Genomic DNA, 27,076 nt, shown 5'->3' on the forward strand with positions numbered 1-27,076 from the left:
ACGGAGGCATCTATAATAACCTGTGGTAGTTTTACTGCTCAATCTCACTCACCAATAGCAGTACCATCTAAATTGGTTGAGGAGGCCAGTGGGGGTCCTGTTACTCATTTACCACGCTTTCCTAATGTTATTCGAGCCACTGAAGGCGTCATAACCCCCGAGGTGCCCCTCACACCCCCTGCTAATCATACTGTGGTGAACTCGTCCGGTGGAAAGGATGAGCTTCTGCCTCCCGTGCCTCCTACGGGCCATGTGTTAGGCACTCGCGGCAAAAGACCGCTGAAACAAAAACCCCAAAAACCTTATTCTATCATTAAAAAAACAAAGAAGGGAGCATGGAGGCAGAAACAATGTGGGGGTTGAAATTTTTGTTGTCCTGATGAAGGCCTACAGTAAAATTATGGTGGTGCTCTTGGCTGAGACTACACCCCATTAAAGAAGGCCGAAACACACCTGTGTCGACAGTTTTGAGTGTTATATATTGTAAATAAAACCATGTGAAGTTTCACACAGGGAATCCCAGCACAAAGAGTGAGTGCTGTTGATGTTTACATCTTTTAGGCTACCAAAATATTTAAATGAGTCCTGGATGGGGGTAGTCTTTGGCACAAGGAGATAGCAAAGTCTGCGCAGACCATTACAATATTACAAGTGAATAGAGCTATAGATTGTTTACATTGAGCACACAAATTGAAGTGTTTCATTTACTAACCCCAACACTTTTATAAAATGTGTTTTGGTTTTGAACATTTATTTTGTAAGAATACTGTAGTCCGAACAACTTTCTATGGAGGAACTTATGTATTTTTGAAATGTGTTTGTGAAAATAAAGTCTTTCTGATATATTTTTCTGCTAAATGTCGTAAGTGTACAACCTTAATATGCCCATGGAAAAGTTGGGAAAATCGGGTAAAAGGGACAGACAGTTGAGGGTCGAAATGAGTTCCTTCCACGAGGTGCTTTTGTTTTGACCTTCTACAATGGACACGACATGCTCCAAGAGGTAAGGAGATATTTGCTTCCAAAGAAAGCCCTGCCGGAAAATAGAGAGGTATGATATATTTTATTTATATTGCACCCATACACAAGTGTTTCAGGGCGCAAAGAGGCAAGTGAGGGGTACAAGGGTAGGACAAAACAACAATCTTACTAGGCCCAGTGACTTTGACAACACGCAAGTGCAGCGGAAAGGGAAGGGGGGAAGTGCAAGGGTCAGGGGAGGAGTGGAAAGTGCTGGACACATGTTCAAACAACAAAAGGTAGTACGGCCAGCAGGTGGCCAGTGCAAGAATTAAGCGCAGACAACGGGTGTCTGATAAGTGCAGGCAAGGTGACTGTAGGGTTGCAGATACAGACCCAAGTGCAAGGGTTGCCAGGAGGGAGTGTGGGTATGCAGCTGTGTGGGCAGGGATCTGGGCCCGAATTCAGAGGGTAGCCAAGTGCCCAGGGCCAAAACAGACAGAGATCAGCAGGGGAGAGGAAGAGAGAACGCAGAAGCAAAGAGGAAGGTCTTGAGGTGCTTCTGGAACCGAAGATGGTTCTCCTTGAGTTTCAGATAGGCAGGGGGAATGTTCCAGAGGGAGGCCCCAGCCGAAGAAAGAGATCTAATACCAACTTGTTGCTTGGAGAAGCGACTGACCCTGAGGGAGTTGGAGATGGAGGAACAAAGAGATTGAGTAGGAAGGTATTTTCAAAAAGAGAGTGGAAGGTATTGCGCACCGAAGGCCACAGAAGGCCTTGTGGACAATGCAGAGGGTCTTGAACTTAATCCTTGCAGCCACTGGTAGCCAATGAAGAGATTTCAGGACTGGAGAGATACGATCCCTGGGCTTGAGGTCAAGGACAAATCTTGCAGGCCTGTTCTGGATGAGTTGCAGAGGGCGGAGAGTAGTAGCAGGCAGATTTAGAAAGAGGCTGTAAAGTAGTCCAGTCTAGAGAGAACCAGAGCTCTAGAGACAGTGAACTTCTGGGGAAGGAGAGGAAAGGAAGAATACCTCTGAGGAGGTTTAGTTGGTAGTTTGACTTCTTAGAGAAGTCAGAGATGTGTGGAGAAGAGAAAAGCGTGAAGTCGAAAATGACCCCGAGGTTCTTAGCCTCACAGGTGGGAGCAGGAAGAGGGCCAAGGGAGGCTGGCCAGAGAGTGATAGGAAAGGAAGGTGCAGGAGTGCCAATGAGCCAGATCTCTGTCTTACTGGCATTAAGGCAGAGGTCGTTGGTGAAACACCACTCCTGGATTGCAGACAGCCAGTCAGAGATGAGAGAAGGAGAAGAGGTGGCAGAGGGGAGCCTGAAAACGAGCTGAGTGTCATCCGCAAAGCACTGAAAGTTGGAGCCGAGAGCAGCAATGTGGTGGGCAAGGAGTGCCAGGTATTGGTAGAAAAGCCAGGGAGAGAGGTTAGACCCCTGGGGAACACCACAAGTGGCCAGTGAGATAGAGGAAAGGAAATACCAAGTTAGACCTGGGAGGATCGGTTGGAGAGAAAAGAGGTCAGCCAGGCCAGGGCCTGATCAGTGATACCCAGGTTATCACAGAGGCAGTTGAGCAGGATGGCATGTTTGACCGTGTCAAAGGCAGAAGAGAGATTGAGTAGGATGAGGACAGAGAGGAGATGAGAATCAAGGTTGGAGAGCAGGTCTTCACAGATGTTCAGGAGAGCAGTTTCCATGCTTCTGGCTGCTCATGCCAGACTGATGGTCATGGAGACAGCCAATAGAATCAGTGTGGAGGTTAAGCTGGGGGATTGCCAACTTTTCCAGGAGTTGGCCCAGGAAATTAGTAATTTCTGGAGTCTCTTTGATGCAGGGCAGACATGAGAGACGCCCTGGAGAGCTGTACAGTCCAGAGAAGGGTCCCACCATCTTGGAATGATTTAGGTCAATAACACTTTCTGTATCACGTCCACAAATTCCTGCAGACGAAGCACTCTGAGCCTAACAAGCAAGGGAGAAGGCTAGAAGGGGACAGGTATGCTGCCGGAGATTGGCTATTCAAGGGGTGAGCCCACCCCTTGACTTGAATCATGTTTTGATTACCAGAAGAAGGTTTCATCTGGAACTCTATCGGGATATAGTCTGCCAAAAGTTCTCTTCCAAAGTGGTGAAGACAGATCTCAAAGGAAAGAGCAACACCTTTCCCTCCCCCATCCAAGAGGACCATTTGTGGTCAACTGCTGTTGCACAAGAACACTGGTACCCAGGATCCTGATCAGTGGAGGTGGCATCCCCTGCATGCGCTCCCTGGGAACCTTTGTGGCTGGGAAGGGCAGGAGCAGGACTCCTCTTATCCCTGGAAAACCCAGACGGGGTTCCCTCAGAAACCCAGAAGTCAAGAAAAGAGCACTTGGCTTCTTTTCTTTCCTCCATCCACTTTTCAGCCAACTTGACCTGCTACATGCCGCAGAACTCCATTCAGCCTCCAATCGCATAAACAATCTTTTTCAACATCATCAAGTCACTCTCCAAACCATAATCATCACATAGCACACCCCCATATTCCTCAGTTTGCAACTCTCTCATGGACGATTTCAAAACTTAAATACATAACAGCAGACGAGCCCTAGCCTCTGCAGTCCCACTTCCATACCCTATTCCCAAATCTTCCAACAAATGGGACACATTCTACCCCATCGACCATGACACACTCATGCCCAAAACAAAACCAGCACACATACTGGATGACATACGCCCACATCAAGCCGCAAAAGCTGCATCCCCACTGTAACTCTGCACTGGCGAAACATCAACTCCTGTCTCTCATATGGTCATATGGTACAACACACACCACACTCTAAACAGGGAAAATCTACCTCCTCAACTAGAAACCATCACTCAACCCCCCCCCCACTCTCTGAAAACTATCCTCTGCATCACCATCCTGCCATACCTCACCAGAATCATGGAATGCTTCATCACAAACCACCTCTAACAACACATTTCTTCCAAGTAGGTTTTTGACACAGCCACAGCACAGAGGCCGCAACTCTTCACATCATCGTAATCACCACAAGATCACTGACAAATGACGCTCACCCCTCTTCATATTCCTGGACCTTTCCACAGCCTTCACACCATCGACCACCGTCTCCTCCTAAACATCCTACCCTACAGGATAAAAGTCTCAGGCACAGTTCTTAACTGGTTCACCTCCTTCTTCACCAAGAGGAAACACCTTATCTCCATGCCACCATATCAATCTGACCCCATCCGAGGTAAGTCTGGAGCCCCTCAAGGATCCTCCCTATCTCCCCTCCTCTTCAACCTATATGTTGAATCCCTTGGACAGACAATTAGCAACCACAATATCCACGTTCACCAATATGAAAATGACTCATTAATATATTTTCAAATATCCCTCCCACCACACCAGCTCCAACCCCTCTAAAGCTGTCTCTCCAGCATTACCACCTGGATGGCCATCCACTTCCTCAAACTAAACCCTTTAAAGACAGACACCTCCTCATCTACCCCGCCCCCCATCCGGCACAAACCGAGGATTGCCATTGCCACATTAATTTAGAATTGTGAATATTCGCTTGCATCATATATAGACAGGATTGTGAATATTAGCCAGTGCCGCATCTAGACAGAAATGTTGAGATATTCATGCGCCACATCTAGAAAGAAATTGGAAATTAGCACGTATTACATCCAGATAGCGAGGCCAATAACCAACCCACTAACAATCTCACCCTTCTGCTTACTCCTCTCAAACTCTAACCAAACACAACCACAACCCTAAAGCACAGCAAACCGCACAAACATCACTACACCGCAACAACAAAACAAATCACACATAGCTTCGCACAACAGACACGACCGCAACCAACCGAAAAGCACACCCAAGCTCAGCGAACTTTGCTAATCGAACTGAAGCTGTCAACAGCACATGAGTGCTCTCTTGCACTTTTCCGCGCTCGATCCCTGTTAGGGAGAATTCTCATTCTATGGCTAATTTCCCTTACCTATAGAGTCCCCCAGCAGCTTTGCTGGATTTGAAGGGTTTGATTCTTTTTACCTTCTAAGAGTGAGACTCTTTTTCCCACTCTTAGGCATTTTTGCTATGTGTGTTCTAGGCTATTTTTGTGTTTAATGCCTATGGGATTTTCTCCCACCCATAGGAACCATCTTTATTCACATGTGTTACACAGCACAGGGGTGTCGTAGTGACCCCCAAACATAGACTCCATACCCTGGGACTGACTACTGTCTCCCAGGGCATGTAAAGTCCCCATTGACTTTACTAGTCAATTCTTATGAACTTTACCAGTACAAACCATCTTACTATGGAGGTACTGGAAAGGGTTAATAGTTTTTCCCTTGGGTTCATTTTCGAGGGGGTACTTTAACGTTTCTCTCTCTAAAGTTTCTGCCTGGTGGCAGTGGTTACTACCATAAATATTCAACCACTGACAGCCTCTAACATACCGCCGGGTTATTTTGTTATTAACTTTACTCGGGTAAGTTTTATTCTCTAGAACTTGAATACAAATTCTTTCTCGTGTTTTACTCTAAACTCCTAACCCAGGTCGGGGATCCTTTGTTCGCTCTTTTGGTGGGCTTCTGCCAAGAAGCCCTCCTTTTGGCGCCTCTGATTCTGGGGTGGGTCTGTTGTTTGGGAGGGGGAGTAGAACCCCTGGACAGAGTTGCCGCAGCAACTCAGGTCGCACTCTAACCTGATAGGCTGGAGGGTCTCCCGCCAAGAAGACCACTCCACTGTGTGAGTGACAGCTAGGCTGTATGAATGGGTCACTTTCTGCATAAAAGCAGGGTCCTGAGGACTGGAAGAGCAAGACGTCACCACTGGAACTACGGAACCGAAGGGGAGAGAAGCCACAGACATCTTCAGCATCTACACCACCGGCGAAGCCCTGCCGGATCGTCTCACTACTTTTCTTCCACATGACGAGAGGAGATCTTCCACGAAAGAGCCTTCTTCCCTTGTGCTGGTGGGACCAACCAGTTCACCCATCACTTCCTCGGACCTGCCTTGGTCGAATCGACAGTGCTCAGTACCTGGAGACCGGATAGCCAGGCAGCTATCGACCCGGACCGTGATTAAAAGGCACGTACCTTTTAAACTTCGTTTGGCAGCACCGAAAGACTTGACTGCAGCTACAAGAACATTTTTGCTCCTAGGCTCTTGGTCCTGTACCACTGACTCTGACTCAGGCCTATTGACTCTGGCTGATTTGTTAGATCTGCTCTCACTAGATTGATTTTCAATGAGAAATGTGTTGATGCACCTGAATCTTCTGAACCCCTCTACCTTCTTACTGTTTTAACTTGTGGACTGCCATTTTGTTCAGTTTTCATTCACTTTTCTTTCTGCTAAAGTGTTGCTGTGCATTACTTGTTCACAAAACTTCAGGGAAGTGTTGATAGGGGGTGTCTGAAGATATTTCAGTTTAAACTTGTGCTTTCCCTCCCTTTCGTTAAATTGTTAGAGTGCCATTTGTAGTTGGTTTTCACTGTGCCGTTTTGCTCAGTTTTCACTCTACCGCAAACTTGTCTACAATTGAATAGGGAGTTGTATATACTTTTCCTTGACTGAATTTTTACTTACTTTATTACTTGTGATTTATGTGTTGAACTAGACGTGTATAAAATATATATTCTCTTTTTGATACAAAGCTTTGGTCAGTGTTTCCTTGCTCCATAGTACGGTGATACCTATTGTGTAAACCCTGAATACTGCTCATCTCCCTCCTGAGATAAGTCTGACTGCTTAACCACTGCTACCAGCTAAATCTTTGTGGTACAGACTGATACCAAAGGGGATTTTTATTGCTCTCACCTGTAGTCCTAATCCTGGGTAGTGGTCCCTGACGGAACTGCACGGGATTCTGCCTAACAATCCCAATAACCCAACCCACCCTATATCCTTTTTCAGATCCGCCAGAGTGCCAGGGGACCACTCCGGTGGTGATAGTGCACGGTACAAATATCCTTTAACATTAACAAGATCACCGACTGGATCAAAGAATTCACTGCAGACCACCCACACATATATCTCTAAGCACCTTTCAAGTCTCTTGGCATCAGCATCAACCCCACCTACCTTTCACATACCACATAGCTGCTGTCACCAAAACATGCAACGTACAGCTACACCTCCTACACAAAAAAGGACACATCCTTCATCATGACAGTTTATACGCCAAAGTCCAAGCTCTGGTTCTCTCCAAATTGGTCCTTTTCACCTCTTTCTGTCGAGCTTCTGCACTCTGCACGGAATTTCAAGACTCTCTATTTAAATCCATTGCTCTGCAGACATTTGGGTAAAATATTTGGGGTGATTCGGCCCCGATGGCCTGCTTTAAAAGGCCCTAGTGACATGAAAGACCCCAGTCTTATCTTTTTAAAGTCTTTCTTCATTGAACGTGCTGATTCCTGCAAGATTGCCCATTTTCCCTGTCTTTAGAACCAGAGTGCCTCTTCCATCCAGAAGTCTCTCCTCTTAAGAGCGGGTGAGTAGCGTGTTTATTAGTAGCGTGTTTTAGATTGATGAAAGACTCCTGTTTTAATTCCTTTTTCCTGGTAATGTTGTTTAGGATGCTTCTGCGTCAGCTCAAACCCCTTCTGAAGAATATACACTAAAGTCATCCTGTGCTCCTTTAAGAGGCGAAGGAGGTATAACGTTCATGTATTAGCTGTTTCACCTTTATGATTGAAATCACTGCTGGGCTGTGTAGGGGTTTAGAAACCATGGCTCATCCCTGTTCAGAGCAGCAGACGTTTCATCGGATTCAGTGCAAAATCACACAACACACGTGAAGGGAAAGCATGTTCATACTGTAGCCCTCTATGGACGCATCCTGAGACCGTTGTAACTGAAACGACACACGTAAGAAGCCTTGCATAAGATCTGCTGACCCTGCCTTGCCCCCCCCACCAGGATGCTGGAAATGCCCTTTTGGAAAGTGACTACCTTGGCACGCCTGAGATGTGTCCTGCATGCTGCAGCATGCAGGACACATCAAAGGACTCTGCAAATTCAACCACATTACCCACCCGCATTGAACTGCACTGGCTCTCTCTGCAAGTCTGTATCATCTTCAAATCCTGCTGCATCATCTACAAGTCTGTCGCCCTGAAGTCCCCAAGCCCCTATCATCAAATCCTGCTGCATCATCTACAAGTCTGTCACCCTGAAGTCTCCAAGCCCCTATCATCACATCCTGCTGCATCATCTACAAGTCTGTCACCCTGAAGTCCCCAAGCCCCTATCATCAAATCCTGCTGCATCATCTACAAGTCTGTCACCCTGAAGTCTCCAAGCCCCTATCATCACATCCTGCTGCATCATCTACAAGGCTGTCACCCTGAAGTCTCCAAGCCCCTATCATCAAATCCTGCTGCATCATACCCTATTGAGAAACTTAGCATCTCTGGAGGCCTATGATCCACCAGAAGAAAGGACACGTGTAGACTTGACCTCCGCCGGTGCAGGAAGAAAAGAACCAGAAGACAGGCCCTCTCTGTCTACTCCCCAAGACTCTGGAACCTTCTCCTCATCAACAGTAGTCCCGCCTCCTCGCTTCTGCAGTCAAGGAAGGAGCCGAAGACCCTCCTCTTCAAGGAATGGCTCCTCCCCAACAACTAGGTGCACACACCCTCCGCGTGACTGCGTGATCTGATCCCCAACGTTTCCTTATCTGGTTACTTGTAGATACATTAATGATAGTTGCTCGCCCACCTCTGTTTTTAGATCCCCACTCCATTGTTTCTACACTTCCCCCTGTGATTGCAAAGCGCTCTGTTGCTTACCGAAACGAGGTCGCGCTCAATAAATAAATACCCTAATAATAGTAATGAAGGCTGCAAAAAGAGTGCATTATATATGCATAAATTGTTCAGGTCAGGGTGAAGCAATACGTACCTGCATTTATGCGTTCTTCTACTGCTCTCAGAAGCAGCCATAAACTGGCATGCAAGCACTATACGAGCCACCTAAGCAAAGAAACAAACATCATAAGTTAGTGGTGTGTACAGACTGCAAGCGGACACCTTGAGCTCCCTCCGCCCTCACACTGAACTATTAGTGCTTTGGCTTCTTTGCATACTTAGTATTTATTAGAATAATTACTTTTAAAATAATAATATTACTGAGTAGAAATGGCAAATATGTGCACACATGCCAACAAGTACAGAAAACGACACTGTCACATCTTAAAAAGAACCAGAGTGCAAGTCATTCGGCCTCATTACGAGTTTGGCAGAAGCCGTGCTGGTAAAACCAGCACGGCTACAGCCAAACTCGTCAAAATACTGGCACCCGCCAATGAGGAATTACTGGGGTATTCCGACTTTGCCAGACCCGTAATTCCTCCATTGCCGGGTGCCGGTAAATGTCAGTCCCCATTCCCATTGGGCCCGGGAATGGGGACGTCGGATGCACCAGCACCGTTTACAACGGTGCATCCGACATGCTGTGCTCGCGGGTGCTGCTCTGCCCGCCAGGTCAGACCTGGTGGGCTGACAGGCACCGCGAGCACAACCCGTAGTATGGCGGTATGGTAGCGACGGTGCCGGTAGCTTACCAGCACCGTTGATACCGTACCGCCATACTTGGAATGAGGCCCATTGTCTGTCTACCCCCCAATGCACCGTTTGCAACACTGCACTGCAGGAGCAGTGCATCGCCCAGGAGTGAAGCCGGAGCTTCCTCCTACATCTAGGTAGGCCCGTGGGCATTTTCTACCTTTGAGAGGGTTCCACCATAAAATGCCCTGTGATGCGCTACTAATTGCGCTTTGTTGCCCTTCCACTCACGGAACCTCAGATACAGCCTTGACCTTTGTTTTTCTACAGTCGTAATTGCCTATTCTGATGCGATCCTATATTTCGGATCTCGTGGGCACCCGCTGCAAGAAGGCCGCCCGGCATCTGTAGGCACCTTTCCACCATACCTGGACCCTCCTTGTCTGTTTGGTGCTCCCCATTGGCTACATTTGCTTACATACGGGCCAATAGCCGACCGGGAGGCGTTAGCCGGCCTTCTGTACCAAGGCCGCCACAAAGGCTGATTTCCTGTCCTAGCCTGTCCAGGCCTTTCCGGCCGCCGGCCAGAAACCCTGCTCCGCACATGACAGACAAGGACCACACGCTCGATTTAATCAATAAGGTACTCTGTTGCACAAATTAGGAGTGCATTAACTATCTCCTGCTACGAGCCTCTCCAGCCGCGTAAGCCCTTAGCTTACAACATCAATGACTGTCGTGCTCCCCCCAGCACCCCATTATAGTGTATGCCTCCATGACATTGTTTGGTAGTATGAGGCTAACACTATCTCATAATGTTATTTGCGTGCTGATTATACGTGGCACATAACCTATTTGGTGGTCGGCTTGCAAGCGTTCCCACCTTAAGTGCTCCCACACTATTCTATACTCTGTGTGCAATCTGTAATTTGTGTCCTTATCCTTGCCTAGCCATTAACGTTGTAGCTCTTATGTCAACACTACCCGCGTCATTTCTGTGTGGCCACCTAACACAATCCACTAACTCCAGGCTCTGCGTGGCTTTTAGAAAAATCTTTGATAAAGCGGTTATTGCATTATTGCACGTTTGTACTATTCCTCAACCTCTGCCTCTAAAAGCCGAGCCTTGTGCCCTCCTACATATGCTATTAGATAGTACCACTGCTTAGTCCAGCCTATACTTCACGACAACCGACTCATTGCTTGTGACTGATTTTGTGTGTCCAATTATGTTTCCCGAATCCCTTCCTCGGATACCACGGTGTGTTGAATTGATTTACGATTGCAATTGTATTTTGTCATGATCATGGCTAAACTCACTGATCAATGTTGTGCTGATCATTTGTTTGTATCTTGCCTTTGACACCACTATCTTATAGTCCAGCATGTACTAGCTATAGGGCTTCCATTAAAGTATTACACCAACGTGATCCACTTCTAGTGAATCACCTTCATTTAACCCTAGCTTATCAAAGTTTCTTTATGCCTACCAACCACTCCAGTGTAGGGAGTTAAAATGCTGTGGACTATAGATTTCTCATGCCTCCTGCCTAACATATCTTGCCCTGTCCGTCAGCCCACCTCCGTGCCCAGTTTACACATCAGATCCTACGTCCTGCTCTCTTTTCTGGCTCTGATTGGGACTTCTCACATATCATGCACTCCTTGCACCACATCTGCACAGCATCACCACCCACCCTCACCAGCTACCCACATACCACACACGCATAACTTAAATACCCTTGCCAACATGACTGCCCCCAATACTTACCTAAATGCCCCAGCTCTATGGCTACAACACTTTGCATCAAAACCCATCCCAACCAACCATGTACTACCAACCTCAGAAACCTGAGACTTGGATCAAGGCGCTGTCATGCAACCATACTTTTATTACTGACAGCAAAATCTCCATACCGACTCTGCCCCCATCCAAGCACGTGAGAAATCCGAGACTAGGCACGAGACTCCACTTGACCTTTACATGTGTACTCTCTCATGCCAGTAGCCCAAAACGCACACACCATACCCCTTTCTGAACTCCTTCCAACCAACTACACTCACACTAGCCAACCCTGTCCTACTTACACCAGAAACCAATGACTAGCATCCAGATCCCACCATGTGACCTACCCACTGCACCACTATCCTAACACCAAACTTTGAGTGCTGTCTAACATCTCCTCACTCGTTTATAACTCAACTAATGTGCCGTCACCTAACAAAGACCTCCCACCTCACGTGACCGCTAGTCACACCAATGTCAAAGACAATAAGCTCTTAGGTGCGCTCATCAATGCCCAAGCTCTCCCTGCACATGCCCTAGACATAGCAGATATGATTACATCAGAAAACGTAGACGTCCTGGCTATCACTGAAACCTGGTTGCATGCTGCAGCTGTCCCCTCTCTTTCTTTGGCCGTCCATGATAACTATTCCATCATCAGATGTGACAGGGACACTAATCAAGCAAAGGGTGGAGGATTTGCCTTTATCTTCAAAAGTTCGCTTGAACTCAGGGCGATTCCTAACATCCAGATACCATCTGCAGAACTACTCGCCATTAAACTACCTATTTCTCCCAACCAAACGGCTACAGTACACCTCATCTATAGGCCCCCAGGTCCTATCTCATCATTTATCGAGGATATAGCATCTATCCTTGCTTCCAACACCAAGCCTAACTTGCAAAACCTCCCACTTGGTGATTTCAATCTAGGATACCAAGATGTGAACGATTCTAAAGCCGTTGACCTCGTAAACACTCTAACAGACTTCAGCCTTACACAACAAATCAATGTTCCCACACACATCAAAAGTCATACCCTCGACTGGGTTGCTGACCTGAACTGCACTCTTAACTTGATCGCAGTAACTCCCTGCCTTTGGTCCGACCACCATAAAATAATCTTTGAAATCAACTCTTCAAATCAAACCTCGAAACCTAATCTTGACCCTGTCCATCAAAACCCGCAACAAGAAGGATATCACGACTGAGAAACTTCTCCCCATTATTCTTCCCATACTCAATACATTGCTGTCCACTTGTTCAGACCCTACAGTTCTAGTGGATACATACAATCAAGCCATGCTAAAAGCGCTCAACATCATCGCACCGTTAAAGCTGCGTAAACAAAAACCCTGTCCTCATCTTAACTCATGGTTCACTCCACAACTCAGAGACCTACGTAAAGAAAAAAGAAAGGCTGAGTCTCATTGGAAAAATATACCATCTCTAATTAACAAAAACAACCTAACCTTTGCCTCCTCCACTTATAAAGCTGCTCTTCTTACAGCCAAAAAAGACGTTTACAACAAACGTATCCTGCAGGCACAATCTAACACTAAGGAACTATTCAAGATCCTAAAGGAACTAGAGTCCCCTGTAGCCCCTCTGGACACCTGCATCCCTGACTCTGCCTGGTGTACCAATATCCAAAAGGCACTTCTAGATATAATCGCCTCACTTCAAACTAAAATGAATGCTAAAAGAAGTAACCTCTTGGACTCTGCCCTGAACTCACCTTCATTCAACCTCCCCACCCCTCAACATACTTGTAAACCATTCAGCTTCTTACCTTTTACTATTGAGGAAGTTGAAAATATAAGGAAGCTCAAGCCCTCAAACTGTCAAGGTGACACATGTCCTGCTGCTATTATCAAGGAGGCAGCTCACGGCCTTGGGCCTTTTATCACCACCTTCATAAATGCTTCATTCAGATCTGGTATTGTCCCGGACAACCTCAAGGATGCCTGGGTTATTCCACTAATCAAAAAACCCACTCTTGACCCAAGTAACCCCGCTAACTACAGGCCCATTGATACTGTGCCTGTAACGCTCACCTGGTTCCCACGGAGGCGCGGCGTCGAAGGCGCAGAACTCTGAAGATGGACAGGAAGGGCCCCTCTATTCTGGCTTCCCTGGCTCATTGGATACCCTCCTGTGCGTGAAAAGGGAGTATTACCAACTGTGGAACAATGCTCAAGCCTCCCACTCCCTTCCAACCCACCACGATACCTCCTCCACGATTCCCCGTGAAGCCTCACCTTAGGGTTTGGAAGGATGAGCTCTCCATCCTGCTTCTGATGCAGGGGCGCGTTGAAACCCAGTTACTTCACTGGATTGAGGATTGATGGGAGTTCAGGTAAGCTTGACTGCTCAGGTAAGGCGCTGTAAAAGTTCTGTTCAAAAGTTCAAGCTTAATAATAATGTTTGTTGTCTAATTGCAGCAAGCGCTAATGCTTATGTCTTTTTCCCCTTAGGGGCCGGGGTTCGGAGTGCCGGAGATATGGCGCCGACCCGAAGTGAAACAGTTCTGGATGAGCGCTCAGGTAATGTCTTTGCATTCGCTCATTCAATGTCTTTGTCTTTTTTCCCCATAGGGGCCGGGGTCCGGAGATGCCAGGAAGCGGCAGGACCCGAAATGCAGTGGGAATAATCCAACAGGTAAGACTTAAAAGGAAACTGAGCTTTCCTTATTCCTTTTCTCCCTCACCTTTGTTCTTGTCTTTTTTCCTCTAGGCGCCGGGGCGTAGCTGAATCCGGAAGATCGCTGCTGAAGATGGAAGCGCCTTGCAAAGGTGAGTAAAATGCAGCGCTGCAGCGATCGAAACAAAATGCCTTTAAAATGATGTCTTCCTTTTCAGGGCCGTTGGAGAAATGACTCCGGGATGCAGATTTAGCAGGTAAGGGCTTTTCTTCTCCTATTCTCTTCCTTTCTCCCCTTGCAGGTGTTCCAGGGTGCTGGCAGGCGTGGCTGAAGTCAGGATGCAGGAGCTGACACGGTGAGCGTCCAGCTGCTACGTGCAGAACAACGCGAAGCACGTGTGGCTGTTCGGGTGGGGTTTAAATAGCCTTGGAAGAAGTTCCTGGTATGTATCCTTCCACCAATCAGGTATGTATCCTTCCCCGACCACACCCGGGTGGTGAAGTAGTCCTACAGGTAAAGTAGTCCCATTCAGGCCTCAAGAGGGCCTGGATGAAGCAGCAAGGTCTGCATCAGGTAAGTGTGCACCCAAGCACTTAAACACATATCCTCTTCTATGAGCCTGGTGCCTAAGGCGCCAGGACTGGGGTCCGCTATGAGCCTGGCGCCTAAGGCGCCAGGACTGAGTCCAAAGGGCCCCGACTTGGGCCCGCTGAGACTTCCCTGGGGAAAATGATGTCTGCCTCTGGGGTTGCTGGGCCCGGCCTGGCTCCTTGGAGGTAGGCATCATGACAGTGCCATATTTACAAAAAAATTTGGACCATGCTGCCTACCTACAAATTCAGGATTACCTTGAATCAAACCAACTATTGGGACTGCGTCAATCAGGCTTCCGTTCTAGACATGGTACAGAAACCGCCCTGATTGACTTAAAAACTCAAATTGAGGACCTTAAAGACATGGGTAAGTTGGAACTCCTCCTTCTCCTTGATCTTTCAGCAGCTTTTGATTTGGTAGATCATAAAATTCTCTGTCACCACCTCAAAACTGCTGCTCATTTCTCTGACGAGGCCTCATCATGGATCAGTTCCTTCCTGGCTAACAGAACCATGAGGGTTTTTTCTCCATCGGCTTCGGCTGAACCAGCACCGGTCCCTTGTGCACTCCCACAAGGGTCCTGTGTCTCCACCACATTATACAATGTGTTTACAAAGCCACGTTTCTATATACTTGACTATCTGGGTGTCTCCTACACCAATTACACCACCAACACCCCGATACTCATTCCCAACACAGGCGACCATATCTCTGATGCCAAAACACTCAATGAAGTCTACTCAGTCATCCAGGCCTGGATGGCACATCAAGGGCTCTGCCTTAATGATGAAAAAACTGAGTTGCTGATCCTCGGCTCGCACGACAAACTGGCTAAACTAGACTCTGCCTATAATTCATTTACTATCGATGGTAGCATCATTAAAGTGTCTAACCTAACAAAAACTTTTGGTTTTTACCTTGACTCAACACTTTCTCTCACCAGACAAACAAATGCGGTGGCGTCTGCATCGGCCTATACTTGCAAACTCATCACAGCTTGTAGACCTTTTCTGACAACCAAAAACTGCATCATCCTTGCCAGAACTCTAATCATGGCAAAAATTGACTACTGCAACGCCTTATATTTAGGGACTAGCCAAAGAAACATTAACAAGCTACAAGTTACCCAGAATAATGCCATCAGGGCTGCCCTCAATTTACCTAAGAGATCTCACATTTCTGATACTAGACGCAACCTACACTGGCTCCCTGTCGCACGCAGAATATCTCCCAAACCTATAAGGCCCAGAAAAACCGGGCACCCGACTACCTAGCCAATCGCTTCACGTGTCACTCTGCCAACAGACCCTCGAGGTCTGCCTATGTGCACACCTTGTTTATCCCCAGCTTCAAGCTGCAGACAGCAGGGGGAGCAAGCTTCCCAGTCCTCACTGCCAAACTATGGAACACAATACCTACCACACGTAGAACAGAACCGACTTTCCACGCATTCAAGAACAAAATGAAACTCTGGCTCTTTGAACGTGATGCTTCCTCCTCATGCATGTAACATACCCCCCTGCTATTCCCTCAGGCTGTACCCGAGGCCTGCACCCATCTCTCTCTCCTTCGTCTTTTGAAGTGTTTTCTGCGGTATGCTCATGCAACACCACCTGTAATGACTATAGTGACTATTGGAATGGTGCTCCTTAATGTACGTAACATGTATTCTGGCCTAAGCTATTCACTTTGGTTAAGACTTGCCTCCCATCTGGGAAACCTGCAAACTTGTATGTAACCATTAACTTGCAAACTATGCGCCCAGATGCCCCAGGACAAGGTGCGCAATATAAATAAAATAAATACAAATAAAAATACAATTAAACAATTATTTTCAAATGAGACCTTTCGATCCGGGTCCCACCAATAATGATTATAGCCCTGCTACCTGCCCCCACATGCACTTCATTGGATCAAGTCCTAAACCAACCCCCAACACCACCCTCAATGATATGATATGGCATTTGTAACGCGCCTATACACAAGTGTTTCAAGGCGCGGCGAGGCGGGGGGAGGGGTGGGGGAACAAGGGGAGACAGACAAACGATCCTACTAGGCCAAGTGTCATTCAGATCGCGCAAGTGCATGGGTACCTCAATATAAAAGGTATTGAAGACCAGCACCTCTGGACTACTGGACACAGCCAGAACCCATGGAAGAATCTGGCCCCTGACACAGCCCCCAACGGCAGCCGGAGCCTCCACCAGGACTGAAGGAAGCCAGCTTGGCTGGGGGGATGGAGGCCTTCTGGGGGATCCTTCCTTGGATACATTTATGCCTGGAGTTCAGAGAGATCTTGTGAGAGTAGGAACACCTCCTACTGTCATCAAGGCACCAAGGGGCAGGGTGGGGAAGAAGGGTCAGCGGGAGAGTGTCCTGAGCGAGAAGGTAAATAGAGAAGACACATACTCTACAGTGCTCACAATATACTTAGGGTGAGGAGTGTGCAGAGACTTGAGGTGGTTCCTAAAAGCCTCTGACATCCTCAAGTACAGGCGAAGCAGAAACAGACCCCCACACACCCTCAGCAAAGAGCTCTTGCAAAACCAGCATGCTAGCAGGGTACTTACCCCGAGGCAGTCTATGCCCAGAGCCCACCCCATTCTCTTACAGGTGAGGGCAAAAATAGGGGTCAATACCCGAACCTCCCAACTGAATAAAAACACCAGTTTCCCTGAATCATCAGCAGGAACCAAAGCTCAGCTGATTTAAACTAAGGGGGGGGGGGGGGTAGGGGAGGACTGAGGGGTCAAATGTGTGCTGTAAGGGGGAGAGCAGAGGACAGAGGGGTCCAGTGTGTGCTGTAAGGAGAAGAGGGAGGACTGAGGGGTCCAGTGTGTGCTGTAAGGGGGAGGCCTGAGGGGTGAAGTGTGTGCTGTAAGGGGGAGAGGGAGGACTGAGGGGTCAAGTGTGTGCTGTAAGGGGGAGAGCAGAGGACCGAGGGGTCCAGTGTGTGCTGTAAGGAGAAGAGGGAGGACTGAGGGGTCCAGTGTGTGCTGTAAGGGGGTGGCCTGAGGGGTTAAGTGTGTGCTGTAAGGGGGAGAGGGGAGGACTGAGAGGTCAAGTGCATGCTCTAAGGGAGAGGGGAGGACTGAGGGGCCTAGTGTGTGTTGTAAGGGGAGGGGAGGACTGAGGGGTGAAGTGTGTGCTCTAAGGAGGAGAGGGAGTACTGAGGGGTCAGGTGCGTGCTATAAGGGAGAGGGGAGGACTGAGGGGCCAAGTGTGTGCTGTAAGGGGGAGAGGGAGGACTGAGGGGTCAAGTGTGTGCTGTAAGGGGGAGAGCAGAGGACCGAGGGGTCCAGTGTGTGCTGTAAGGAGAAGAGGGAGGACTGAGGGGTCCAGTGTGTGCTGTAAGGGGGTGGCCTGAGGGGTGAAGTGTGTGCTGTAAGTGGGAGAGGGGAGGACTGAGGGGTCAAGTGCATGCTCTAAGGGAGAGGGGAGGACTGAGGGGCCTAGTGTGTGTTGTAAGGGGAGGGGAGGACTGAGGGGTGAAGTGTGTGCTCTAAGGAGGAGAGGGAGTACTGAGGGGTCAAGTGCGTGCTGTAAGGGAGAGGGGAGGACTGAGGGGCCAAGTGTGTGCTGTAAGGGGAGAGGGGAGGACTGAGGGGTCAAGTGTGTGCTGTCAGGGGAAGTGGGGAGGGGTCAAGTGTTTGCTGGAAATTAATGGAAGTAAACGCTTCTTCTGATTACTGCAGCTGAATGTAGGACACTTTGGCACCGCCCACACGTAACACTGAGTCGGGGAGCACTAGGAATTCCACACTGGTGAATGTAGGACACTGTGGCATCGCCCACACATAACACTGAGTCAGGGGAGCACTGGGAATTCCACACTGCTGAATGTGGGACACTGTGGCACCGCCCACTCGTTACACTGAGTCAGGGGAGCACTAGGAATTCCGCACTGGTGATGTAGGACACTGTGGCATCGCCCACACATTACACTGAGTCAGGGAAGCACTAGGAATTCCACACTGGTGAATGTGGGACACTGTGGCACCGCCCACACGTTACACTGAGTCAGGGAGCACTAGGAATTCCACACTAGTGAATGTAGGACACTGTGGCACCGTCCACACATTACACTGAGTCAGGGAGCACTGGGAATTCCACACTGGTGAATGTAGGACACTGTGGCACCGTCCACACATTACACTGAGTCAGGGAGCACTAGGAATTCTACACTGGTGAATGCAGGACACTGTGGCCATGCCTACACATTACACTGAGTCAGGGGAGCACTAGGAATTACACACTGGTGAATGCAGCACACTGTGGCCCCACCCACACATTACACTGAGTCAGGGGGAACTAGGAATTCCACACTGGTGAATGCAGGACACTGAGGCCATGCCCAGACATTGCACTGAGTCAGGGGAGCACTAGGAATTCCACACTGGTGAATGTAGGACACTGTGGCCATGCCCACACATTACACTGAGTCAGGGAGCACTAGGAATTCCACACTGGCGAATGCAGCACACTGTGGCACCGCCCACGCATTACACTGAGATAGGGGGCACTAGGAATTCCACACTGGTGAATGAAAGACACTGTGGCCCCACCCACACATTACACTGAGTCAGGGGGAGCTAGGAATTCCACACTGGTGAATGCAGGACACTGAGGCCATGCCCAGACATTGCACTGAGTCAGGGGAGCACTAGGAATTCCACACTGGTGAATGCAGCACACTGTGGCCCCACCCACACATTACACTGAGTCAGGGGGAACTAGGAATTCCACACTGGTGAATGCAGGACACTGTGGCCATGCCTACACATTACACTGAGTCAGGGGAGCACTAGGAATTACACACTGGTGAATGCAGCACACTGTGGCCCCACCCACACATTACACTGAGTCAGGGGGAACTAGGAATTCCACACTGGTGAATGCAGGACACTGTGGCCATGCCTACACATTACACTGAGTCAGGGGAGTACTAGGAATTACACACTGGTGAATGCAGCACACTGTGGCCCCACCCACACATTACACTGAGTCAGGGGGAACTAGGAATTCCACACTGGTGAATGCAGGACACTGTGGCCATGCCTACACATTACACTGAGTCAGGGGAGCACTAGGAATTACACACTGGTGAATGCAGCACACTGTGGCCCCACCCACACATTACACTGAGTCAGGGGGAACTAGGAATTCCACACTGGTGAATGCAGGACACTGTGGCCATGCCTACACATTACACTGAGTCAGGGGAGCACTAGAAATTACACACTGGTGAATGCAGCACACTGTGGCCCCACCCACACATTACACTGAGTCAGGGGGAACTAGGAATTCCACACTGGTGAATGCAGGACACTGAGGCCATGCCCAGACATTGCACTGAGTCAGGGGAGCACTAGGAATTCCACACTGGTGAATGTAGGACACTGTGGCCATGCCCACACATTACACTGAGTCAGGGAGCACTAGGAATTCCACACTGGCGAATGCAGCACACTGTGGCACCGTCCACGCATTACACTGAGATAGGGGGCACTAGGAATTCCACACTGGTGAATGTAAGACACTGTGGCCCCACCCACACATTACACTGAGTCAGGGGGAACTAGGAATTCCACACTGGTGAATGCAGGACACTGTGGCACCGCCGACGCATTACACTGAGATAGGGGGCACTAGGAATTCCACACTGGTGAATGTAAGACACTGTGGCCCCACCCACACATTACACTTAATCAGGGGAGCACTAGGAATTCCACATCTATAGAGCTTTTTTCTGAGAATCTTGTGAGTTGTATTTATTTACAGACAGCTTATAAGGACATTCATTGTAGGGGCCAATTGGGCACAATTACAGAATAGTTAACTACAGGATACACAGATGATACTTAAAGCTATGGTGAGACACATGAGATTATTCCAACAAGGCCAAAGGAGGGCCCAGTAAAAGAGGAGTTTATAGTAGGAGATAAAAACAGATGCATACAACTATGGTGAGACATTGGGGATTTAACAGAGCAGACATAGGAAGAAAGCAAGCATAATCAGAAATATATACAGCAGTCAGAGGTACCATACAGGTGTAGTTTTGTTTCCAAGTACCTGCTAGGGATTGTTATTGGAATTGGTTAAACAGCCAGGTTTTTAGAAGTTTCTTAAAATCTGTGAATGTTTCCTCTTTTTTTACGAGGAGAGGGAGAGTGTTCCAATGTGTGGCGGCTAGATATTGGAAGCTGCTGCCCCCTGCTCTCGTCTCTTTGTACCGGGGATTGCTAGGAGTGCGTGGTTATTGGATTTTAGGGATCTGGCAACGTCTTTTTTGGCAATGGTGTGGTTCAAGTAGATGGGGCCATTTTTGTAGAGGCATTTAAAAGTGATGCAAAAGGTTTTGAAGATCACTCTAGCTTTAATGGGCAGCCAGTGGTGGTCTCTTCTGAACTTTTTCATTCCGGCTCGTTGGGCTTTGTATTAGCTGCAATTTGTCAAGATTAGAACTGGATGTTCCAAGTAATAACACGTTGCAGTAGTCTAGTCTTGATAAGACCATTGCCCTGGCCAAGGTTATGCAGTTATTGGGTGTCGGGAATTGGCGGCTGAGAGTAATTAATTTAGCGGTGTAGAAGGTGGAAGAGGAGAGGGCGTTAAAGTGTTTAGTCATGGTGAGGTTAACGTCTAAGTACACACCTAGTATTTTTACATGTTTCCGTACCGGAATCATGGTGCCATCAATATTTATAGAGGTGTAGTCAGAATGAAGTGCAGCTATTTTAGACTGGGGTCCCACGATGAGCACCTCAGTCTTCTCATCATTGAGGCAGAGGCTGTTTAGATCCAGCCAATTTTGAATTATAGCATAGATTTTATTGATAGTCTGGGTGTCTTGGGTGTAGTTCCCTGAAAGTGGGATGAGGATCTGGGTGTCATCTGCAAAGTTAGTGTAGATGACACCCATATCGTCTAGAGCTGAGAAGAGGAGCTTGGTATAAGCATTATAGAGAGTTGGTGAAAGGTAGGAGCCTTGAGGTACACCAATGGGGACTGAGATAGGGTCGGCAGCTTCTTTCCCTATAGAAACCCTGGAGGTTCATTCTGCAAGAAAGGATTTAATCCATGTGGTGGCGTTAGAGGAGAAACTGAAGTCTTCAGCTAGTGTGGAGCAGAGTTTGTTATGGTCTACTAAATCGAACGCTGCCGATAGGTCTAGTAGGAGAAGGATGCAGAGTTTCCCTGTGTCTCTTATTGTATCCATCTGGATTTTGAGGTCCAATAGGGCCGTTTCCATGCTCTGATTAGGGCAGAATCCAGATTGTCTGGTTCCAAGGAGTTGGTTCTGTTTTAGATGTGCTTGGACTTGGTTATAGGCTGTTGTTGAGGATTTTAAGAAGGAACGGAAGTGTAGTTATAGGCCTATAATTAGTGGGCACAGTGGGGACAAGCGTGTTTTTTTTTTAGAAGGGGGTAATCCAGGCTTCTTTGATACTAGCTGGGACCAGATTAGTGTTGAAGGAAGCGTTAACAAAATTGGTAATGAAGGGAGTCAAGGTGTGGGCAACAACTTCTGCTGGGACGGCGTCTCCTTTGCAGTTGGAGGCTGTGAATTTAGTAATGGTATCAAACACTGTTTTCTGAGAGACTAGGGTGAAGCGGATGAGGGGTTTGATATTCTCACGGGAGGTCAGAGGTTGCTTGGGACGGGTGGATCTGTCCGCTAGTAGTTGTTTTTTAGTTGAGATTTTGTTCTGGAGTAGTTCGATGTTAGCTGTTAAGGCGTCTTGAATAGTGGTGCACCACTCTTTGCTAGCATTAGTAAGGCTTGTGATATGGGTAGGGTTTTCCAGTTCTTTCAGAATACAGAACAATTCTTTTGAGCCAGAGGCGGCATTGCCGATTCGAACATTGTACGCATTGGCTTTGTGGGTGATAATAGCTGTTTTGTAGGATTTATTAGCCTTGTGAAAGGCTTTTTTAGACTCTGTGGTGGGGTGGTTTTTGAAGGCATGTTCCAGTGCACGTTTAGTTCTCCTAAGTGAGATTAGGTCAATCTCTGGTGATCTTCAGCAGATCGTTTTTTCAACTAATTTTGTATGCGTACACTATCCTAAGAAAATATGTATGAGACTTTAACAGCTTCTGGGTCGGAGGAATAACTCCTGATCGGAGGCAAATCCTCGACACCCATAAGCTACTTTCAGCTCCTGCTTCTTGAATCTGAGTTTCGACCCCTGGTGGTCTTCTGAGGGTCAAAATATGATACTGTTGCTTTGTATACCAGGGTATTTTTCGTGACCTCCAACGCCTCTTGGCTCCACCGCCATTGTGAGTCAATATGGAGGTTCTTATATGAACGCAAGGTGTGGGCTAAATCTGCTGCAGTAGCTTGCCATTCAAAGGAAGCTGCGCGTTTCAGAATGATTTTGAGGTGCTGTCGCTGATTTCATATCTTTACGCTTCTTGGGGTCAGCTGACACGCCAGATTTGTAAAATCCAAATCCAAAGAACTCAAGGCCGTTCCTTCAGAAACTTCCACTTCTCCCGAGTCAGGGTGAGGCAGTGCTCCTGGATTTTCTTCAGGATGGATCTTAGGCAGGATATACGTTCTGTAAACGATTTGGTGAAGATTAGGATATCATCACTGGCATTCACAGCTCCGGGGATACCGGCTATTACCCCTCTTAACTGTGCTCTGAAAAATCCTGGCGCTACTGACACTCTAAAGCTCAAGCACTTATACCGGTGTAGACCAACGTGTGAGGAGAAGGTTGAAAAACTGGGAGAAAAATTGCTAAACCTGGATGCCAGCCAACAGGTTGTCAATGGTGGATGTCGGGTGGCTCCCCAGTACTAAGAGAAAAATTAGTTTTCACTAGTTCGAATTCAAAAAAGATCATTTAGAAAGACTGCTCTGTGACCGCAGAGAGCAGTCTTTCTAAATCGAACTGTTATGCTCCTGCCGCACATGAGTGCGCAGGGGCTGACAGGTTCGGGAAAACAGGTAAGTGTTGCTGTGTGTGTGTGGGTGTGGGGTGTGGGGTGTGTGTTTCTTGTTTGGGAACACAATGTCAGGGGTGGGGAGGGAGGCAGTGGCGGATCAGCAAGGGGAAATCGGGGGGTTTTAGAAGTCATCCATGCAGAGAGAGTGGGGATGGGGGGGAAAGGCAAGGGTATATTTTTGCTTGTTGCGGGCCGCCTAAAAACGGCAAAACAAATCTGTCTTTTTGTTAGGCGACCTGCAAAAGGCGAAAATATGACATAGAACCGGCTCTCCCGCTTCACATCTTTGTCGGGACGTCGCATGTCGATGGTGATGCGGACTTCCTGCGTCTGTGACATACCTATTTCCTTCCGTGGTGACATTGTTATAGTGGAATACCACTGGCCGCCTCTCCGCAGTGTAATGGGGGTGTTGTATCCATATGCAAAGATGCAAACATTTGTTTTTGTCAGAATAGGACGGGTCCTCAGGATGCAAATTGTGAGATTCTCATCACATCAACAGAGGCTCCAGTGTCAGTTAGAGCGGGAATGGGGTTTCTTCCAATGAGGAGGCAGCATCAAGGGTGGAGATCATGCAAGCTTTGTGGCCATCCTCTGAATCTTCTTGGAGTTTGGTTGCTTCCACTTGGCACACATAGCATGATTCTGCCAGTGCCTCCTGGATGGTGGTATAAAGGTGCCCAATTTGTACACTTCAGCGATATGCCCAATCTGGCCACCCTTGGCATATTCAGCTCCTCTGGCTGGACACCTTTCTCTGTGGGGAAGTAACCCTCTGCAGTAGTCACATGACCTCCCTGCATATGGATCTTGTGGTGTATCTCTCCACTTCTGATTTGGCAGTAGACTGCATTTGTCTGTTCTCGCCGGCATGGACTTCATGGACACTCACTGACTGGAGCGCTGAGTCCATTTTTCCAGCCCTTTTCTTCTGTGAGCTTGTGTGAGCAACCTAGTTCTAGAAGGTGCTGCAGTGTCAGACCTGGTTCCGGAGCATGTTGGAGTGGCACCCTTGTATAATTTGAGCTCTGACGTCATCTGTCTCATCAAGCAATGTACAGGTTGAGGCTAAATGGTGAAGTCATGCATGAAATGCGGTCAATCGTTTCTAGAGATGTTTCTCTTGCTTCACTTAGGTGAAAACACTCAAAGTCTGCATTAGCTTGTGGACTGAAATACTCTGCAGCACTCTTCTCACTTGCCCATAGGAAGTGTCAGTTGGGTTTAGTGTTTGACATATGTTATGAACTCAGGGGCCTGTGTAGAATAGGGAGGCATCTCTTTTCTTGCTGTCCACTTCAAATTCTTCTGCTGTCTTGAGGTATACCTCTAATCCTTCTAACCACATGGCCCATCTTAAGTCCAATGCTGACGGGGCGCCTTGTGCATCGAGTTTGTCAATGGGTATCATGGAGGACCCCTGTTTGGTGGGTGCATGAGAAATAGGGGGAGGTCTTAGTGGGACTGCATCTTCATCGGTCCTTCTCCCCAGCGGTTGTGACCTTCTATGGTGAGGCCCCACAAGGATACATGGATTCCTAGTATGTTTAGTGGGTCGGCAGTGTGATGATCACATGATGTGATCAAGGACGTGATCTGGAGAAACCACGTGATTGCATGAATAAAAGGGAGCCGGAAAGCCCGCCAAGGCACTCCGCGCTCCGACACCAATACAGTGTGAGTGTCTCATCATTGCACCCCCTCCGCAACGTGTCCAGGCCGGCTGCGCCCAATCCTCCAGAGAGTGTCACACTGACGACGAAGAGGAGATAGAGCCCACCCACTGCTGCCTCTCACCCGACACGGCGCAATGCTGTGTTGGCCCGCTGACACGCCCCAGGCACCCACAGGTCCACAGACTCAACCGCAGAGTCGCACCCATCCCCCACGGTGCCTGGGCATCCGAAACAGCGGCAGCACATGAAAAAACAAATGCTGTGAGAACACACACAGCACTGCGTTCCTAACTGGGCCCATTCCCTATAACTGGTGCTGTTGCCACGCCAGCAAGCAAACTGCTGCACACCACAGGCCACCAGTGAGAAGCACAAGAACCCTTGACTGGGCTCCCCCAGGCTCATACCATAAGCCTGCAGGCAGGCCACTCACCCTGCAAAGCCACCAAGGGCAGCACACTGGCCAACACCAATGTAAGGCAACATAACACTGCCGGAAATGGCCCATTCCATGAGGAGCCAGCCCTTACTACTTGGGATACGCATCCCAACAGGCACACGAGCTGGCCTGTGCACCCAGCACCACCGATACCTGCATAAAGCCATACTGTGGCAGAAGACCCAGCAGCAACACCGGCCAGGCTCCAGAACCACAATCCAGACACCAGCACGTGGTTAGATACCATGCAGGGTATGTTCATGAAGCCATTTGAGCCTTTTGGCCCCCAGACGGCACTCTCCTGGGAGCTATGGGTCCAACAATTCGAACTGAGCCTAAAATCATGCAAGATCACTGACGATGAAGAAAAACTGATGTTCCTCATGCTCAACCTTGGCACCATGGCATTGAGACTCTTCAACGCGCTTCCAAACCGTGGCACGCAGGACGACTATGAGACTGCAAAGATTGTCCTAACAAGAAAATATAAGCCCCAGCTAAGCCCAGATTTTGAACGCTTCAAAATGAGCCAGGCAAGACAACGTCTGCAAGAAAGCATTGACGACTTCCACGGTCGGCTATGGGAAATGGCGATCGGGTGTGATTTCCTTGATGACGAATTTGCAGTCAGACGAGTTATACATGGCCTCTCCTCCAAGAAACTTTGAAGAACCATCCTGTCTGAGACAAATCTCCCACTAGACACCATCCTCACCATAGGACATCAATGTGAGAGGTCAGACGAGCACGTGGCAGAAATTAAAAAGATGATCAGTCGCCTACCACTCTACACAGAAACACAGCACAACAGCATGACCACCATCAATGCTCTGCGCCAGAACCGACCCCAACAGGGGAAAGCAGCGAGCAAGCCCAAAGATTGCCTATGGTGTGGCGGCCAACCACACAAAGGGGAACCATGCCCGACATATGCCAACACATACCACAAGTGAGGAAATATCAACCACCATGCGTCAGTATGCCTCAACTCCCAAAGAGCCAACAAACATTTGCTGCAAAGGAAAGCCCAGGAATGGAAAAGTGATCAAGACCCAGGAACGTGCAACCCTTCCGCCCACGGCAACCAGACCACCGCCCACAGAGGCAGCCCAACTGGAACTGCGATATATGCCCAGAGGGCAGGCCTGAGCAGTCGAAGGAGACAACGCTGACAGCAGCAGCGACAATGACGACCAATCAGGCAGAGAACATTTGCCAGACCGCACAAACCGCTACCACAAATCAAGACGAGAAAAAGCTCTCATGATTTCGGCGGTCAAGCTGGATCACCACAAACAACCCCACAACAGTAAATCGCATTGCACCTGCATAGTAACAGTCAGAGACATCCCAGTGAAGATGATGATTGATACTGACGCCACAGTGAATGTAATGCCGACCACAAAGTTCAAAAAGCTGAAACCCAGACCAATACTGCTGAGCAAGCCGGTACAACTATTCGCATACGGGTGAAAAAAATCCCAGCCAGT

General features: G+C 48.4%; 1 protein-coding gene across 1 annotated transcript in view; it reads right to left on the minus strand.

Annotated features, from left to right (window-relative positions):
* Positions 1-27,076, minus strand: part of LOC138468395 (zinc finger protein 84-like) — a 96,061-nt gene that overhangs the window by 52,810 nt on the left and 16,175 nt on the right. The window contains exon 2 of the mRNA XM_069608939.1: positions 8,879-8,949. The gene's annotated coding sequence lies outside the window, so the exon portion shown is untranslated. The remainder of the gene's footprint in view (positions 1-8,878; positions 8,950-27,076) is intronic.

The sequence above is a fragment of the Ambystoma mexicanum genome, chromosome 4q, assembly GCF_040938575.1.
Source record: "Ambystoma mexicanum isolate Mex_15411 chromosome 4q, UKY_AmexF1_1, whole genome shotgun sequence".
Lineage (NCBI taxonomy): Eukaryota > Metazoa > Chordata > Amphibia > Caudata > Ambystomatidae > Ambystoma > Ambystoma mexicanum.